Here is a 19,829-nt window from a genome sequence, read left to right as displayed (position 1 = left end):
AAGGTAGCCTGGGAGGAGGTCACCACAATCGTAAATCAATGTTGCATTTCTCTCGTGTGCGCGCGCTCTCTCTTTCTCTCTGGCAGTCTCACTCTGTTTCTTTTCTTTTGACTTTTCTAAGATGACAGATGCTGAATATATACTCCCTATCTGATGCTGTGGCTGTTTGTGGTTGGCTGAGAGGGATGTGAACTCATTAGTTTGCAGCTGTGTTAATCAAATCAAGTTGGGTTTCCATTACGCGTGCCAAATGTGCCAAACGGTGCCAGTCCCCTTTGATCTGACATCAGATGTGACGGGACAGTCGATATAGAGATACATTTATGTGCTGACTGCAGATAGTTGCATTGAATAGTGTGTTTTTTTTGGGTATTTATTGCATCGTTAATGTGCCTGATATTCTGGAAACTTGCCTGTGAGGTTTTGGTGACGTGTGCGCACTGTCCGCCGGTCAGCCAAACTTCAGCTTACACCAGCTGTGCTCCCCCTGTGTTGACAGTAGACCTGGTTTCAGCTGGCGAGCTTTTAGCACACCTTCGGCGAAGCCTTTTGGCACGAAACTGTCACTGCACCAAGCTGGATCTGTCGACACCTCCCCCTGCTGCGCCGCCACACCCATCTCAGCGCACCTCGGTCTGCCAAACTAGCAAACTGAGCACGCCTCGGGTTGCGCTGCTCGAAACTAGCTCTGCGCGGGGTTCGCCACCCTGCGCCACCCTGCGCTGCGCCGGGAAACTAGAGCCCTACATCTCAACCTCTGTGGACTGAAGTCTTGCCTTCCACTTTCCGTAATTTTTCAATATTTGAATATGTTAAAGTTATACTGTGTTACTTTTGATTTGCTGGGGTGAACTGTATTTAATTTTTGATGAATATGTATTCATATTTCTATCTGGAGTCATTTTAATATATTATATTTTTAATATCTTTGATCCATATCTCATACCTAACTCCCTTATTTCAAAACACAGATGGCAGCCAACTCAGACTGTCTGGTGCTGTGTTTGCATACTAACTATTTGCCTTCCTGTGGCCATAAATCATCAATCTGTCTCATATATCTTGAAAACTCAATTAAGAAAAGATCAAATCTTGAGATTACCTTTCTGCTTACTAACATACTCCAGAAAAAAAATCTGGTGTTCATTTTATCTTCCACAGCAGAAAATGTTGTTGGAAAAATAATGTTGCAGGTCCTTGGGGTTGTTATTATTAACATCAAGGGCTTCAGAGAGCATTGCTTCAGGTTGCAAGGGGCTCTATCACTGTGGGCTGCCCTACTTTAATCATTAGGTCTGTTTTTATGCAGCAGGCTGCCAAACTAAATATTGCTGCTCAGTGGGCCCAGTCACATAGTAGAGAGAACAAAACCAGCCCAAGTTGCTGTTGTTGATTGTGATAAACGCAAATGATGCTGTGATGCAGATGATTCAGAAACAATGTTTTTTTCTCAACTCCAAGTTGCTTAAAAATAACTAGTCTCAGATGTATTGTTGAGATTTTTGTATCACAGAGCTGGCCTGATGCATAATCGAACTAAGTGGCTTTATTGGGCCCCATGGTGAGCAGAGGGCCTACAGGAATACTTGAAATGTCCCAATGACCCAATGAGCCAGGCAGCCCAACGCTTTCTACACAAGTTGTATAGGCTCCACAAATTATGCAAGGCCCCCACCTCCCCTTCCTGTCAAAGTAATATGTAAATGTAGTGTAAATGTTTATGACTTTGATGAGAGGATGTAGGCCAATGTAGGTATCCTTCTGGTCATGAAAAGAAGACAAGACTAGTTCAAAACCTAGTATATGGCTAGATCGTGTATTAAACGCTGGAGGGCATTTAATCTCACATTAGGACTTTTACTTTGGAAACTCAGTCATGAACTTTCCCTGTCACCGGCCCCATTGTCGCAGTCCAGGCCAAAAGTTTACATAAATACTAGGGCTATCGGCATTAACATGTTAATCATGGTGGGATTAGGGTCTGAAGATATCATGTTTTTTTTTTTGTTTTTTTTAAATTACATTGAGCGTGTGCTGCTAACCTCTCTTGTAGTTCAGCCACTGCAGCAGCTTCCAGCTTCCTGCTAGTGCAGCTATCTAAAAAATGATACCATTGCACTTTTGAATGGCTCCTATCACTTTAAATCACTCCCCGACGGCTCAGTTGACAAGTAATATGATCTTTGTCTCAAACTGAATGAAAATATTGGGGCCGGGTGCAGCCCACAAGGTAGTTTGTACTGGCCAGAATTACTGGTCACTTGTATATGAGTACTCTCATATAGCTCATGCTGCATTCTGCAGTACTTTAGATGGCGGTATGCACTTTTATGGTTGCGATGCGCTATGAAATCAAAAGAAGAAGAAGAAGCACTAACTGTTTAGATTGGACAAATATTTTAGGGACCATATTGGGCCAATCACATTTGCTGCATGTGCTTTATGTGCTCCTCTCTCACATCTCCGTTCTTGCAAGCAAAGGATGCAGCTGGGCAGGTAAGACAAAATGTCTTCCTCTACCTTAAAAAAAATTAAAAGTTGACTCAGAAAATAGAGAAATCAACAATGAATGGACAGAGCAAAGCATGTGTGCTCACAAATGCCTCTCCATGTCACGTATTAATTGACATGAGACATTGGAGAGGTTGTCAGTCCTATTCTTAGTGCTGTCAAGAGATTAAAAAAAGGAGAGATTAATTAATTATGATCTGTAATTAATTGATCTAATTAATGTCTTTTATAATCTCATCTCAAAATTGCAGAGAAAAGCCCTCAACTTGAGATACTTTCATTTAAATTCATTACATTATTGTGGCAGATGATCAAAAGATTGATATATATTACAAAAAGTGGTTTTATAAAGTCATATTCATTGTTTTCAACAATAACACATTTGAACACAGATGCAGTACACCTAGCCATTACATTCTATTGTTTTTTGAGATTAGTCCCAATAAAGAGTGCTGCAACCTTCAGTCTCGACCACCAGGGGGGTGCTTGACTGTCATGACATGTCAGCTTCATTAAAAGCATAGCTGCAAATTAACGCAACAATAGATGTAAAAACACACAGAAACAATACATCTGTGATCAGTTCCCTAATTTTATTTTAACAATTTTCTAAATTATTTTCCTCTTTTCCAATTTCTCATTTTATTTCATGGAAGTGATCAATGTAAGTGCACTTGTCCTTTAAACTTAATAAAAAATAAAAGCTAACAAAATAAAAGACACTTGGTACATTCATTACAGCTGTATCAGTTTATAGAACAGTTTTGAACAGTTAGAACAAGAGGCTGCACTGCAACGTGCAAATCACTCTTTCTCGTGGCTGCCTGCGCTTTTCCTGTCCTTGCGGCTGCAATTTGCGCTGTCTTCTCTTCTTCAAACTACAACACCCATAATTCATGTAGGAACTGCTGCAGCCAATGTGCAGCCGGTGGGAGCTGCATGATAACTCAACCACCATGATCAGTTTTTAATGTTTTATCAGGCAGTAACTACTCCAGACTCTGCTCTAGTGTAATTTTCGGGACAATCAGGGCAGGATTCAGGATTCAGGACAACTGCTTGGATTTCGGGACAACTGCTTGGACTGCTTGGATTTCGGGACTGTGCCGAAATTCGGCACAGTCCTGAAATCCAAGCAGTTGTCCTGAATCCTGAATCCTGCCCTGATTGTCCCGAAAATTACAGGATTCAGGACAACTGCTTGGATTTCAGTCCTGAAATCCAAGCAGTTGTCCTGAATCCTGAATCCTGCCCTGATTGTCCCGAAAATTACACAGAGATTGCCGGGGAGGTCAGATACTTGCGTGCTAGGGCAGACAGCTTTTTTTTTCTGAGTGAGCAGACCGCCACTGCAGGGGACAGTCATCAATGCTGATGCTGGGCTCTGCTCTGTAGCGCTGCAGCTCTCCCACAACTCAAGCACAAAGAAGCCCAATCGTACGCCTACAGACGGATATTTATAAAAGGCAACTCTGTGGCATACAGAAACAGTAAAGTTAGAGATTAAAAATGAGATTAACGCGATCAAAAAACATAGCGCGTTAAATATGGCTGTAATTAATTATTCACAGTTAACACGATAATTTGACACCCCTACCTATTCTATAGTCTTTAATATTTCTTTTATTTTATCATAACTTCTCAGAAATTACTCAAAAATGCATTTTTTGTGTGCTTCTCAGCACATGGGCAGACAATGAAGTTACATGTGATGGTCTGTCAGACCGTTGCAGCGCTTGGAGGGGCGCTGTAATCCTGGCGGTCCTACTGTTAAGAGTGGGTCAGCTCGATCTTACAACTCCTTCTTAGTGAAAGATCTTCTTAAGCTAAGAGTGATCTGGGAAACGCGGCCATTATCATGTCAACATACAGGGAAAATGTGTCCAGAGTTTATGACATTTACCGGGAGAGCTAGAGCCATTTGACTAAAGCTGACGTTATTACTGCTGTAGCATGATGTTATTAAGCTAAATACTACATTTCTAACAGTGTCTGAGCTGATTTATTGACACAGCATGCTTGTAGGCTGCTGTAACGGGGCACGGCACAAGCGCGGCAAACCAGTAATATCAACGGGGGCAGCAATGCGCAGTCTAGTCTGCCATTGCAAACAAAGGAGACGAAGAAGAAGAAGAAGAAGAAGAAGATGAAGATGAAGAAGAATGGTTTCCGGGTTAAGGCAAAGCAAGTTTGATTAAAAGAATTACGGTCGTATTTTATTTCCCGACTTGTGGTTAATAAACGCATAATAGAAAATCAGATACAGACTCGTTTTTTGTTTTTCGATTTCCAATTTCCAAACGAGAAATGGGAGACGACTCGTTTCCCATTTTTTGTTTACCTACCTCAAAACGAATAACGAATGGCCGCAAAGTACACGGACCGTTTTAATACTTGTGTCATTATAGTGTGATCATGTCTGGCTTAGTGGTGTGTGGCCCTATGGAGTCTTTAAAGCCACTGATCAGAGGCTTGCACTCTATAATGACACCCAGTGGGAGAAAGATATTGCTCAGTGCCAAGGTCCTCCCTTACTCTGAAACCATCTACTTCTCATTCTCCCTCCTCGCCTTTCCACCTTACTTTGATATATCTTTTATATGAACTGCTGCTCTGTCCTTCACCCTCCATCCTCTCCGTATCCCTTCGTCACTAAACCTCTGGCCCCCCAAACCAACCAAAGAATCAGTTCATCACATTTTAAAACTGGAGCCTGTCTCTTCCCTCTGGTAGTGTAAATAATTACAGGGACACTGTTGACATGTGTTTATGACACATGACATTTTTGGAACGTGGAGGGGCTTCTAAGCATCTATTTTAACGCTTGTATTAATAATGAAAATAATCAAATGTGCATTAGGTTGACAGAAAAAAATGTTAACAAGTTAATTTCTGATGTCGTAAGACATTTATTATGGGTGCAACCATTTCACCAGTTTTGGGGGGATACTGGGAGATTGGGAAACTGATGAAATAGTATTCAGTATACATTGTATTAGTAAGTGCCCATTTGATGGCAGCATTAAATCAAATTAGAGTACACAGGGCATACATAGTGTGTAGTCATCTGTTCTGAGTATGTGTTATGGATTTACCTTAATTCTTTCATTTCATATTAAATGAATGCCTAAAATTTTGGTTTTTTTGACTACTATTTTATATTACTGATAACTCTGTGGTATTCTGCTGAATTTGGCATCATGTTTCACTCAGTAAGTCAGCGGTGAAAAAAATGTGTAAACTGTTAAAGCAGACGAGCAGAGTATTAGTTAAGATCACATTTATTCAATTTACATGGAGCCATAGTGGGTTAAAAACCCCACAGCCCAAAACCCCAACCCCATTTCCAATGCTCTCCTCAAGTCTTCAGCTTCACATAAGAACAGAGGGAAAGAAAAAATGGGCACTCTACTAGTATTTTACAAATACCAACCTGTTCGAGAGCAGTAACACAACATCCATGTCCGCCCTTGGTATGTTCTCTTGTTTTAGCGCTCTTCAATGAGGAAAAGTTACACTAATGGTGATCTTTGTTTGTCCTAAAATTTCTTTTGAACATTTTAGTTTTGTTAATCAGCTGTGGCTCACAGGTAGAGTGGGTCATCCACTAATTGGAAAATCTGCGGTTCAATCCCTAGCTCCTTCAGTCTGCATGTCGAAATATCCTTAGGCAAGATACTGAACACCAAAATTGCTCCCACTGGCTGTCCCATCGGTATGTGAATGTGTGCGTATGGTTACTGAGTAGCAGGTGGCACCATGTATGGTAGCCTTGGCCACCTGTGTGTCTGACTATGTGTGTGAATGGGTGAATGTGACATGTAGTGTAACGCTTTGCGCTTCGAGTGGTCGGAAGACTAGAAAGGCACCATACAAGTACAGTCCATTTACCATTTCCCTAACATCCACTCCAGAATGGTTTAATGGTTAAATGGTTCTTAAGGCCCAGACACACCAAACTGACTTCAGAGAACCAGCTGCAATGATGGCCCCCTGCTGCATCACCTGGCGTCGCTGTGTCTCAGCCAGGAAGTTGCACATTAACACACTGCAAAGACTACAGCTGATGGCCAACCAACGTGTACATTCTGCACCTGAGAGAAAATAACTCTCCACACTAGTAGACAGCAGTTGTCTATATTCGTCACTCATAAAGGGAATGCAGTGTTATGTTTCTGTGCTTCAAACCAGGAGCAAAATGTGGATGTTTACCAGGCAGGTTTATCATATTGCATTATGAGAATTCAAGGGGTCCTTGGTTTTGCAGCTTGACTCATACTTGACTAAAAGTAAAAGTGATTTTGACCATTAAAAATCTGTCCAACTTTATATTCAATTTTTCAATTTTATTTAAAAGCCCAATATCACAAATCACAATTTGCCTCACAGGGCTTTACAGCATACGACATTCCTCTGTCCTTAGGACCCTCGCAGCGGATAAGGTAAAACTCCCCTTTATATGAATGCATTGTTTCTTTGTTTTAATGTTTAAATGCAGGAATATAGGATATGACATTTAAACCTTATTTCAAAGTCACTGCATCTAGAGCTGGCCAATATACAGGTATTTTATCAATATTGCGATAAAAGAGTAGAAATCATTTTAGATTGTTCAATCAATCAATCAATTTTATTTATAAAGCCCAATATCACAAATCACAATTTGCCTCACAGGGCTTTACAGCATACGACATCCCTCTGTCCTTATGACCCTCGCAGCGGATAAGGAAAAACTCCCCCAAAAAAACCCCTTTAACGGGGAAAAAAAACGGTAGAAACCTCAGGAAGAGCAACTGAGGAGGGATCCCTCTTCCAGGACGGACAGACGTGCAATAGATGTCGTACAGAACAGATCAGCATAATAAATTAACAGTAATCCACATGACACAATGAGACAGAGAGAGAGACAGAGAAAGAGATGCAGGTAATAACAGTAGCTTACAACAACATTATTGAAAGTAATAATACTATAGTTATAGTTCTGGCTACTGTGGTGCAATATGTTGAAAGTATGTATTAATATCTGGCAGTATACATGTGTGACAATAGTCATATGTGTATAATAACAGTAGAAGTATGACTAATGACTAATGATGGCAGCAGCAACATGATAAATTAACAGTAATACATATGACATAATATATATATGTATGTTAATTTATTATGCTGATCTGTTCTGTACGACATCTATTGCACGTCTGTCCGTCCTGGAAGAGGGATCCCTCCTCAGTTGCTCTTCCTGAGGTTTCTACCGTTTTTTTCCCCGTTAAAGGGGTTTTTTGGGGGAGTTTTTCCTTATCCGCTGTGAGGGTCATAAGGACAGAGGGATGTCGTATGCTGTAAAGCCCTGTGAGGCAAATTGTGGTTTGTGATATTGGGCTTTATAAATAAAATTTAATAATTGATAATGAGACAGAAAGAGAGAGAGAGAGATGCAGGACAGACGGTAACGGTAATAGCTTACAACAACATAAATGAAAGTAATATTATAATTATGATTCTGGCTATTGTGGTACAATATGCTGAAAGTATATATTAATAACTGATAGTATACATACAGTACAGGCCAAAAGTTTGGACACACCTTCTTATTCAATGCGTTTTCTTTATTTTCATGACTATTTACATTGTAGATTCTCTACATTGTTAAGTACATAACACATGTGGAGTTATGTACTTAACAAAAAAAGGTGAAATAACTGAAAACATGTTTTATATTCTAGTTTCTTCAAAATAGCCACCCTTTGCTCTGATTACTGCTTTGCACACTCTTGGCATTCTCTCGATGAGCTTCAAGAGGTAGTCACCTGAAATGGTTTTCCAACAGTCTTGAAGGAGTTCCCAGAGGTGTTTAGCACTTGTTGGCCCCTTTGCCTTCATTCTGCGGTCCAGCTCACCCCAAACCATCTCGATTGGGTTCAGGTCCGGTGACTGTGGAGGCCAGGTCATCTGCCGCAGCACTCCATCACTCTCCTTCTTGGTCAAATAGCCCTTACACAGCCTGGAGGTGTGTTTGGGGTCATTGTCCTGTGAAAAATAAATGATCGTCCAACTAAACGCAAACCAGATGGGATGGCATGTCGCTGCAGGATGCTGTGGTAGCCATGCTGGTTCAGTGTGCCTTCAATTTTGAATAAATCCCCAACAGTGTCACCAGCAAAACACCCCCATACCACCACACCTCCTCCTCCATGCTTCACAGTGGGAACCAGGCATGTGGAATCCATCCGTTCACCTTTTCTGCGTCTCACAAAGACACAGCGGTTGGAACCAAAGATCTCAAATTTGGACTCATCAGACCAAAGCACAGATTTCCACTGGTCTAATGTCCATTCCTTGTGTTTCTTAGCCCAAACAAATCTCTTCTGCTTGTTGCCTCTCCTTAGCAGTGGTTTCCTAGCAGCTATTTGACCATGAAGGCCTGATTAGCGCAGTCTCCTCTTAACAGTTGTTCTAGAGATGGGTCTGCTGCTAGAACTCTGTGTGGCATTCATCTGGTCTCTGATCTGAGCTGCTGTTAACTTGCGATTTCTGAGGCTGGTGACTCGGATGAACTTATCCTCAGAAGCAGAGGTGACTCTTGGTCTTCCTTTCCTAGGTCGGTCCTCATGTGTGCCAGTTTCATTGTAGCGCTTGATGGTTTTTGCGACTCCACTTGGGGACACATTTAAAGTTTTTGCAATTTTCCGGACTGACTGACCTTCATTTCTTAAAGTAATGATGGCCACTCGTTTTTCTTTAGTTAGCTGATTGGTTCTTGCCATAATATGAATTTTAACAGTTGTCCAATAGGGCTGTCGGCTGTGTATTAACCTGACTTCTGCACAACACAACTGATGGTCCCAACCCCATTGATAAAGCAAGAAATTCCACTAATTAACCCTGATAAGGCACACCTGTGAAGTGGAAACCATTTCAGGTGACTACCTCTTGAAGCTCATCGAGAGAATGCCAAGAGTGTGCAAAGCAGTAATCAGAGCAAAGGGTGGCTATTTTGAAGAAACTAGAATATAAAACATGTTTTCAGTTATTTCACCTTTTTTTGTTAAGTACATAACTCCACATGTGTTCATTCATAGTTTTGATGCCTTCAGTGAGAATCTACAATGTAAATAGTCATGAAAATAAAGAAAACACATTGAATGAGAAGGTGTGTCCAAACTTTTGGCCTGTACTGTATGTGACAATCATCATATGTGTATAATAACAGGTGTTAAAGGCTGCATTACAATAAAGTGAAGTAATTTTCTGAACTGGCAAGGCTGTTCTAGCTGTTCTATTATTTGACTTAAGCCACTTAGTCATTATCCACATTACAAATGATTATTTATCTATCATATTTTGTGAAAGTACCAATGATCACACCTCCAATATTGTTGCAACATTGATATTTAGTTATTTGGTAAAAAAAATATTGTGATATTTGATTTTATCCACATTGCTCAGCCCTAACGGTACCTTTAAATTAAAAATTAAAAAAAGCCCCTACAAACTTGTAGAAAGTTGACTCAATGGGCAGGCTGTTCTCATTAACTGTTACTATGTTTTCCAATGAAAAGTAATGCACCCAAATTTTTACATATCCCAAATGTGATCAGTGTGCTAACGGGAGTAAACAAGGAAGCAGTCATGAGCGGTCTTGCAAGGAGGCAGGTTGGGGTGGTGGATGGGTCATAAAAACCTAGACTTTACTCCAGGACTTTCATCTTGAGACGTGTTTTGGGAACTGTGTGAACTTAGTGTAATTTTTGAGGAACGTCCTCACCATGTTTCTGCTCCTAAACCTAACCTCCCTTACTCTACTATAATCATTTAACTTTACATTAAGGATGTAGCGTCATTTGTGGGGCACTAATTTGTAGGATACCATTGAAACTGTTGTGTCTGCATTTTTGTGGGATATCATACAAACCATTTTATTAGAATACATTGCTGTTGGTGATAGATGCATGCTAGGGTTAGTGTGTGTCTTTCTTATTCAATGTAATTGAATAAGAAAGAGACTATGTCCTATTAGTGGCAGTGCATCAGTGGAGAGTTGTTCTTTTATTGAGCAGAAAGCTATAGTGTAGTAATGATGTATTCTGCATTTGAAATATTTGCGCTCTGGGTTTCTTTTTTTGTTTCTCCACCGTCTTTCTTCTTAGTCCTCCCTTCTTTCTTCCATCCTCTTTTTGTCACTTATGGTACAGAATCAGAAACAGGTCAGATCCCAGTCACAAAATCTTTTCTCCCTCTCTCTTCACCTCCATCTCCATCACTCTCCTCCTTCCATCATCCTTTACTTCATCAATCCATCCATCGGTGCATCTTTTCTGGTCCCCTGTGAAGCCAATCCCATTCACACCCTGAAAGAGAGAAACACCTCTGAGAAGTGTGTGTGTGAGGGTGTGAGATAGAGAAAGTGAGACAGACAGCAAGAGAGGTGAAGAGGCATCATCAAAACAAGATGGGCGAGAAGGAGCAAATTTAGACTTGATAAAAATGGATGGAGACACAAAAAGAGGACAACAACAAAAGAAAAAAATTCAAATTCAATTTTAAATAGCAGGAGCCCTTCTCTCTCTCTGTGATCCAGTCAGTGTTCTTCATTGCCTGGAAGAGTTCTCTCTCTCTCTTTGCAAAGCTCAACAGAAATTAATTGTGTTTCAAGGAACAGTTCAACATGTTTGGGAGATACACTCTTTTTGTTTTCTTAAAAAATAGTTAGAGGACAAGATTGATGCCACTCTCATGTCTGCCTGTGAAATATGAGCCGGCAGGCAATTAGCTTACCTTTAAAACCAGACTCAAAACTTATCTTTTTTGCACAAGCATATGACTAGGTTTTAATTAAGTGGTTGTTTGATGGCACCTTACTAAGGAATCGTTTTTACTATTATTATTCTCATTTCTTTTATGATAGTGTTTCTAGTACCTTTTTATTCGATTCCTTTTTATTGATTGTGCGACCTTCTAATCTTGTGTGTTTTATTTTGCTTTTATGTACTTATTAAGTATGTTATGTTATGTTTTTATTGTGTATGATGCTGTCTGATTTTATTTCTGTTTAAGCACATTGGGTCTGTGCCAGTCGTATGAAATGTGCTATATAAATAAATTTGACTTTGACTTTGAAAATGGTAGCAGACAAAAATATCAGATTTGAGTGGAGTGATGAAGCAATGCGTTTTCATCCCAGCTTATCAAATATCCCCATTTTGTCAGTGGACTTTCACATCTACATATTAGGTGTGTGGTATCATCCTGTGTCTACTGTTGACTTTTCAGGCTGCTGCAACCAATGCCAGGATGTCAACAAAAGCGCATGGTTGGGTTTAGAAAAAGCTTCATGGTTTGGCTCTACATTCATAAGGGTAGCAAATACTGGACTGACTGGGTAAAGGTCTGGGGGTTTATTGGACCCATCCACCACCCCTTCTGCCTGCCCAACAGTGACCGTCTAGTCCTTCAGTTTTGTTGTTACAGGCAGTGTTTCAACCTGACGCCATCCAGCAGCATATCACAACATCACAACATGTGCCGTCTGGCCATATTATGAACTGGCGCTGCATGTCAGTGCACGATACTGCTGTGACAGGTGTTGTCTGGCCGACCGGTGACGTATCATAAGACTGCAAATGGTTTGATCGGCTTTGTTTGTTGGTGGGAACGTTACTTTAAAAAGTAATTCGTTATAATTGCTCGTTACTTTGCTCAAAAAGTAACTGAGTTACTGCACTATAACAGTAGCCAATTACCTGGAAAAGTAACTATATTTTTATAAAATGCTCAAAATGTCAAAATGCTTGGACACCCCCCCTTAATGGAACTGTATGCAATGAAACTCAACATTAAAGTTAAATTAATGAAATTGACGCTTAATAGAATAAATCATTATTATAAAACATTGTACACTTACCTACACTACGCTGCATTGTTGTGTGGGACAACAAGCCATTTTACTTTCACTGACAGTGCTGGTATGCTTAACAAGATCTGAATGATGAGTAAGCTACATATTTCACACAGAATCTGAATCTGCACAATCGTCCCCCTCTTGAAGTCGAATCTTTAAATCCTCTCTCTTTCTACAAATCTTTATAATATTATTTCCATATTTTGCCCACTTGTTAGTAAAATAGTTAAAGAACCTCCATTAATCACACAATTTAAATGTGAAAAGTCTCATTCTCTCACCGTCACCTATGTGTATGCGGAGAAGGAGAGGGGCGGAGGGAGCGGAGCTGTGGAAACAACCTGCAGTCCAACATACTATCATGCGTTTAAATAACTTATTAGACGGATATAGAAAGGCGACGTTTAGAGATCAAGCCCAAATAAGCAACTCCACTTTAGAAACAAGCCCAAAAAACTACCAATATTTGTACGAACAAACAAGCCCAAAGTCGCGGCTAATAAGTGGACCTGACAACTCTGCTTGTGTGCTTGTGAATACCTGCCCTACTCTGCCTCTGATTGGTTTATGATGAAATTTTAATCTCCCTAAGCCAATCATAATCACTTGCACTTGTTGTCTCTCCCTCCCTTTCCCCTCACCTGCCCTCACCAAAGAAAAAAAACTTTAGAGCTCCACTGAGATGGAGCTTGCTTGGGGGAAAGCCGCTTCAGTGAACTCAAGTAAAGCCGAGTAATGGCGCATTTTATTGTGAGTAAAGGTAACGACGTTATAATGGGGGAGACCGTAACTTTTTTAATTACTTGTTACTGAAAAAAAGTAGCGCCATTAGTAACAGCGTGTATTTATAACACCGTTATTCCCATCACTGCTTGTTACAAACTGAAGCCCCCTGGCGGCATATAATAACGCTGCGATATGTGGCTTTAGCATCAGGTGTCTGACACCAAAATCACTGACAAAGCAGTGGTATTTAAGTTGAAATAAAAACAGGCTGGTAGACTGTGAGAAGTGAAAAAAATATCTATACTTGCATCTGTAAAAAAAAATTATTATTATTATTAAAGTGATAGTTCAGGTTTTTGGACATGAAGTTGTGTGAAACGCTGACCATCTGTAGCTCTGATGTGACCGTGTCACTACTCTCAACGAGCCTCCTGCTCTGAGAAATGGCCCGTAGCTTACCGGAGAAAAAGTAGTTCTGAAGATATAAGGGGGGCACGTAACCAAAAGGTTTTAAGCTATAAAAAAGTATGCATGTGTTTTGTTAGACTATTTCAATAATTTTAAAACATCCCCACATTACATCAGACCTTGCTATCAACTGGGACTATTTTCTGGCCAGTATCACTCCGCCGTGCAGGCCCGCAAGTCAGCACGTGAACAGAAATCAATTAGACAGTTCATCACCACACCGTGCAGGTGCGCAGGATAGCAACGGCTAACGAAAACTTCGGCTGTTTCCAACAGAGAACCAGTAGGCTATTATTAGTGGGGAAGAAGATGTACTAGCCCTATATATACCTACTACTACAGCTCAAACACTGGCTCAGGCTCACGACACACCCTCATCAACTGCTGTAGGTAAACAGAGGAATACCAAAATGGTGCAAACAGCTGTGGGAATAAAAACATCGCCGGCTCCCAATTCCATCGGTTTCCTGTTACAGATGTAACCCGCAGGCAACTTTGGCTTGTGTCAATTGGGATAATAACTGTAAAAATTAATCTTAGAGTCACTCTTATCCTATAGACATTTCCTTAGCCAGTTATAATTTCTCCTAACCTGTGAGGCCCTGGGCTGATAATTGGTGCTGCTGTCAGGTCCCTGTCCTGATACCTGCCTGGTTTCTCCCTGTCCCTCTTCTACCTATTGCAATAATATAGATAATAAATGTGCAAAGCAAAATTTAGAAATAGAGAATAAGAATAGTAGCTGTTACATAGCTGTGGAAATTAATCGCACAGTCACTTTTTTGCTCTAGATATTTTCTCTCAGCCAGTTATAATCTCTCCTCACCTGTGAAGACCCTGCATGATCATCCTTGCTGGCCTCTGGTCCACTGTCTCTGACCCTGCTCTTTTTATTGTGGCAATAAAGATTAAAAACATATGTGCAGAGCGCAGTGCACAGAGAAGCAGTCAGAGCTACAGGTTACAGTGAGGCTAAAAACAGAGTTCATATGACGTTTTTCGAAACAACTTTTTATGTCGGGGCTTCAGGACATTTGGATCACTACGGATGAGCATGTTGGAGATATTTTGTGGCTTCAATTTTGTGTTCTTGGACGTTAGTCTGGGGCGCCGTCAGCCATTAGGTGTGCTAGCTGCTCCCCCCGCCGATCTCCGCAAGGGATGTGAGGACTCTAAAACTTCACCAGGGCCTCCATCAGCATATGGGTGAGTAGATAATGGCTGAATTTATTAATTAGTCATCATTTAGCTAACATTATCTACATGAAACAGCATTACTCAACTTACAAGATTTGTTTGGAAGAAACTGTGCAAGGGTTTTTGCTTCTTGCTGGCTGATTTGCTGAACATAGTTAACACAGAGGCACTGCCCAGCACCACTGCCTATGACGTTGTCATTTTCCACTCAGTCAGTCAGTCAGTGTCAACATTATAATTATAATCAACTCTATGTTTTAAACAAGAAGTCTTAGCAGAATAAGCAACACAATAAATTCTCAGAATGAACAGCCATATCTTATACTCTAACCCAAAACAATAACTAAAATATGTTACGCTATTTTCTTTATTTACTACACAGAACACTAGGATGTTTGCTGTACAGAGTTGATTACTTGATTGATAGTTGATTACTCAGAAATTAATGTTTATAGGTCTGTACAGTGAACATCTCTGTTCTGTGTAGTAACCAGTTTTAAGTTTTAAGCACCACTTGAATTCTCACAATGAAAGAACAACAATGTCCTATACCCTTAATCAGCAGTTACTGCTGCTCAGGTCTGTACACTGTATACTGTGAACATATCTGTGTCCTGTATCATAATCAAAACCACTCGAAGTCTCAAAATTTTTTCACAATTCTCATCCTTTAGAGGTGCTGACACTTCAAAACAACTGAATTTTCAGATTTCCATGTTTGCTACTGAACAACCTTATGAACTCGTCCATATCCAAGGCCTACGCTCTCTTGGACTCTATACTTAGCACCCCAAGGTGACCCAGTCTTTCATTGTTCATTGTGGTACGCAAGTGATTTTTTTTATCAGTTTCACTGCAGAAAAGCTGCGTTTACAAGCAACTGTGCTTACAGGTAGGGCCAAAGCAGTTTTGCACAATCTGAAAAGTTCATAGAAGACCTTGTTAAATGGCTCCAGGAACTCTATGAACTCAAGCAAACCAGCTGCATCCAGCTGCCTCCTTTCTCTCCAAAATCCGCTTGGCTTGGTGAAGCTCATGCTTCAGATCGTCCAGGTTTGTGTTGTAAATACATCCAAACAAAAACAAAGGAGCCTCCTCTAAAAATCTGTTGCTTTTAGGACTGAGTGCCTGAATCCATCTCATGATACCACAATTGGTTTTTGAAAAATGCATCTCTAGCTCAGCTCAGCATTTACAGTGTCTATGATGGGATAGTAAACAGTCATACAAAAATAATCCTTGCCAATGTCACAGTATCGCTGACCAACTGTGGACATGACAACAGTGTTGTTAAGAACAGAGCTTGTTTTTGGTTGCCTTTTAGACATCCTTTCTGTGCTAATGTTGCACTGCTGAGACATGCTTAGCACTTATGTCCACAGCAGCTCAAAAGATGATTCATCTCTGTATTTTACTAATGAGTCCTGCAGTGCCTCAGTGAGGTCAACTGCTCTGGCTAGGTCCACTGATGTAGTCTCGCCACCAGACAATCAGCAACGCCTCTTGCATTTTTGAAAAGGACACGCCTTCTCGGAAATGTGCGCTCCTCCTTTTCTCGTCCGCAAGGAAACAAACACAGAGAGCTTGAAAATGGATGCCGAGAGATATAACTCCGTTTTATCAAACGTGTGCTCATCCGTGAAGAAAATATTTTTTCCAGCCGATGTCTTAGTTACAACATTATTGAGCTAACTGGAGTAGTTTCATGTTGTATCCGACAACAGGAGGCTTTTAACAGATGATGTCCTGTTACCTTTGCTGCTGCTGTTAGCTGTCCCTGTCAGCTGCAGCCACTGATGCTTTCTAGACATCGTGATTTCCTAAAACTGAATAAATCCCACACATAGCAACACAAAACTGCTTTGCTAGCTCAATCATGTTGTAACTAAGATATCCGCTGGAAAAGATATTTTTTTCACAGACCGTTTAATGACTTATTACCTATTACAGACTCTGCTAACGGCTAACAGGGCTAACAGCTAACGGTTAGCCCAGCTAAACGTGCACACAGAAATAGTAATGTTTGTTCAATCATTGTGTTTATCGACTTTACAAACATCGGATTAGTCCAAACGGTGATACAGTGATGTGAAAAATGTGATATATAGGCTATATATATATAGCTAAAAGCTCTGCTGGTTTTCTACCCAGAAGTATTTGTAAACAACAAGGCAATTCTCTCTAACGTTATAGTCCGGCCGGACGGATGAGTCATGGCCTTGTAAAAGATTATGTTTGTTTCTTTTAGTTGGCGAGAATGTGTCGCCGCAAATGCGACAAACATCCACTGAACTTTGACGGCATTTTCTGCAAGCACGGCTGAGCCATTTTGTACTGCTACACGTGTTTCTAGTGGGACTATGTTCACAAGCACAAGAGTTCAGCGAGCCACCGAAGGACCGCCCTGCATATTTACTATTGGTTCTGCAACGTAGGGAGTTTTTTTAAACTCTGAAATTGTATCCGCCCATCTAAACACAAAATCAGGGAGAAAGTCATCAGTCTTTAGTTAAGCAAAGCGTCTAACATCACTGAGTCTTGGCAACTCTCAAGGCTGTTTGTCCTTCCACTTCTGGTGGACATACGATCCAGACAGAAATGCATATAGGCGCTGCAACAAAAGAAAAAAAATTGTGACACTTCTGATACTGCTTTCACTGTGTCCACGATTACCAAATTTAGGCAATGTGCATTGCAGTGCACATAAAAGGAATGCTTATCCAGGGACTGTATCCTTGCAGACACGTGACTGTGTTTGCCACTCATCACTGAGGCCCCGTCGTAGCCCTGCCCCACCAGCTGTTCTCTGTATTCTGAACCGTACTTTTGCAGGCTATTAACATTTTTTTTAGTTAGCCCAGCAGCATCAAGTTTATCTGCATGCTCAAAATGCATGAAGCTTTCATGGACTGTACCTTTATAGTAGTATCTGAGTACTAATGAAATTTGCTCTTCAATAATGTCCTTTCTGACCCTGTCTGCCAAAATCTCTAAAATCTCGTTCTGAATACGGTTGCTGGTGTACTTGGCATTGAAATGTCCCATTTTCTGTTTTACTAGGGGGTCATGCTTGGCTATGAGCTCCAAAATAGGTAAAAAAAAATGCCTTTGTTTCCCGAGTCTTCTGACTCCCGGTGGCCACGCTGTGCTATGTTCTGAGTGGCTGTGCATTGCAGAACATTAGCAATTGTTTTGATATACTTTCTGTTTTCTTCCACCTTTTTTGGTATTGATTGTCACCCTTCTTACATTCTGTCCATGCCAGCATGGCATTAAGATGGTGCTCTGCCTTTTTCAGTTTGAAAAGCCAGTAGCTGAGTTAAACATTGTCTGCGGAACAGGGGGGAGTGAAAAATGTCTGCACGCAAAACAAAACACACTGTCCTGGCACTGAGAGTACTCAAGCCAGGTGTAGACTTTGTACCAGAAGGCGGTGAAGGCTCTCGTCCTACCCTGTCCATTGCTGAATGCCGGGGAAGATCCTCAGGATTGGTTGGGCAGGGCCTGCAGCTCTGGTCTGAGAAATGTCTGGAAATATTAAAAATAAATTAGTATGTGGAAATTAATACTCATGATCAATAATGAAATTTAAAATCAAAAATATGTTTTTCTTCTTGTTCCCACAGCCAAATGTTTGAGCTTCACTGTGAAGAATGATGTATGTGCATATTGACACTTCCAATAATTATAACATCAATCTGCGGAAAGACGAAAGTGTCTGGGTCACTGAATATTGAATTGATTGGCCTATGAGAATGACTTGTGACATTACCAACAGTTTGGAGCCAATATTCAACTGATAAGTGTGATGGAAACATTTAAAGTCTTCAGTGCACATACAGAGTGTGGCCTTTACAGTGAAGGAGACATCTTGTGTTCAGCAGGAAAATCTTAAATCACAAAAAATATTTGCATATATGTAGATTCTGGAATTTTTAAATGAGGAAGAAGGATTAAGTGTATTTTCAGATGTTTTACTTAAAGAACAAAATAACTTAATTGAATTTAATGATTAAGCAATTACAACTCTGAAGTAACATTTAGATTTATCATGTTTTACCTTTTTAAATGTATTAAGGGACAACTGCATTTCAGCAGGCAAGTAATACAAACGAGTAATTCACATGTTGCTCGTGATGGGTTAATAACATTTTTAATAAATATTCTACCTTGGGGACCTTTCGGTGCAGCAAAAGTAGGGTGAACTGGGAGGTTCCTGTTTCTGCTGCGGCTGCTGTGGCTGCTGCAGCTGTCATCTGATTCGGCATGGTCATCATCAGGGTCAGTCCTCTCCATTTGTGCATCTAAAAGTATTGACTGATACAGTCAACACCTCATTAATTCTATTTTTAATTAAAAATACATGATTAAATTCTATTTTTAATGTGCCCCCATGGAAGCCCCGCCCCTGATCACAACAAGGAAAATAAGTGTAATTCCTTAACTGCTGAACTGTCCCTTTAAGATAAGTCACTGCAAAGAAAATCCAGTGGGCCAAAAGTCAACAGTGAACATGCAATATATTATTCATTCATTCTCTGTGATTTCTATATTAAATACTAACATTTCTGTGGTGCAGTAATGATGCTTTCACAGCTGCCATGAAATTGAGAATTTATTTTAATGTCAACTGCATGACCCATTTTTGGGCTGCAACCCAGACTTTGGAACAAGCAGCGGAGAGTGGTTGTCTCCCATGATGATCGCAACCATAGTCAGGTTTCCATCCAAATATAATATCCAGAAAATCAGCAAAAGAACATTTTTTATGCATGTTTTTATCCTCTGCTGTTCTGTGAATATCAGGAGTTGAGCACAAGACATCCAAAACAAGCAAAACTAGCAAAACAAGCTAGTGTGATGTATATGAATTGCTTTGTTTCTTAATTTAAGAAAGGTTAGGGTCTTCTCATCTAGCCTGTTCTCATTCTGATTTTGTCTAGTACTGCTGCTTTGTCAGTGATGTCGGTGTCAGACACTGACCAAAAATGCGCCTTTCATGACGATATGATGTGCCTGTAACAGGCGT

The sequence above is a fragment of the Epinephelus lanceolatus genome, chromosome 2 (assembly GCF_041903045.1).
Source record: "Epinephelus lanceolatus isolate andai-2023 chromosome 2, ASM4190304v1, whole genome shotgun sequence".
Lineage (NCBI taxonomy): Eukaryota > Metazoa > Chordata > Actinopteri > Perciformes > Serranidae > Epinephelus > Epinephelus lanceolatus.
Note: the sequence above shows the minus strand (reverse complement) of the source record.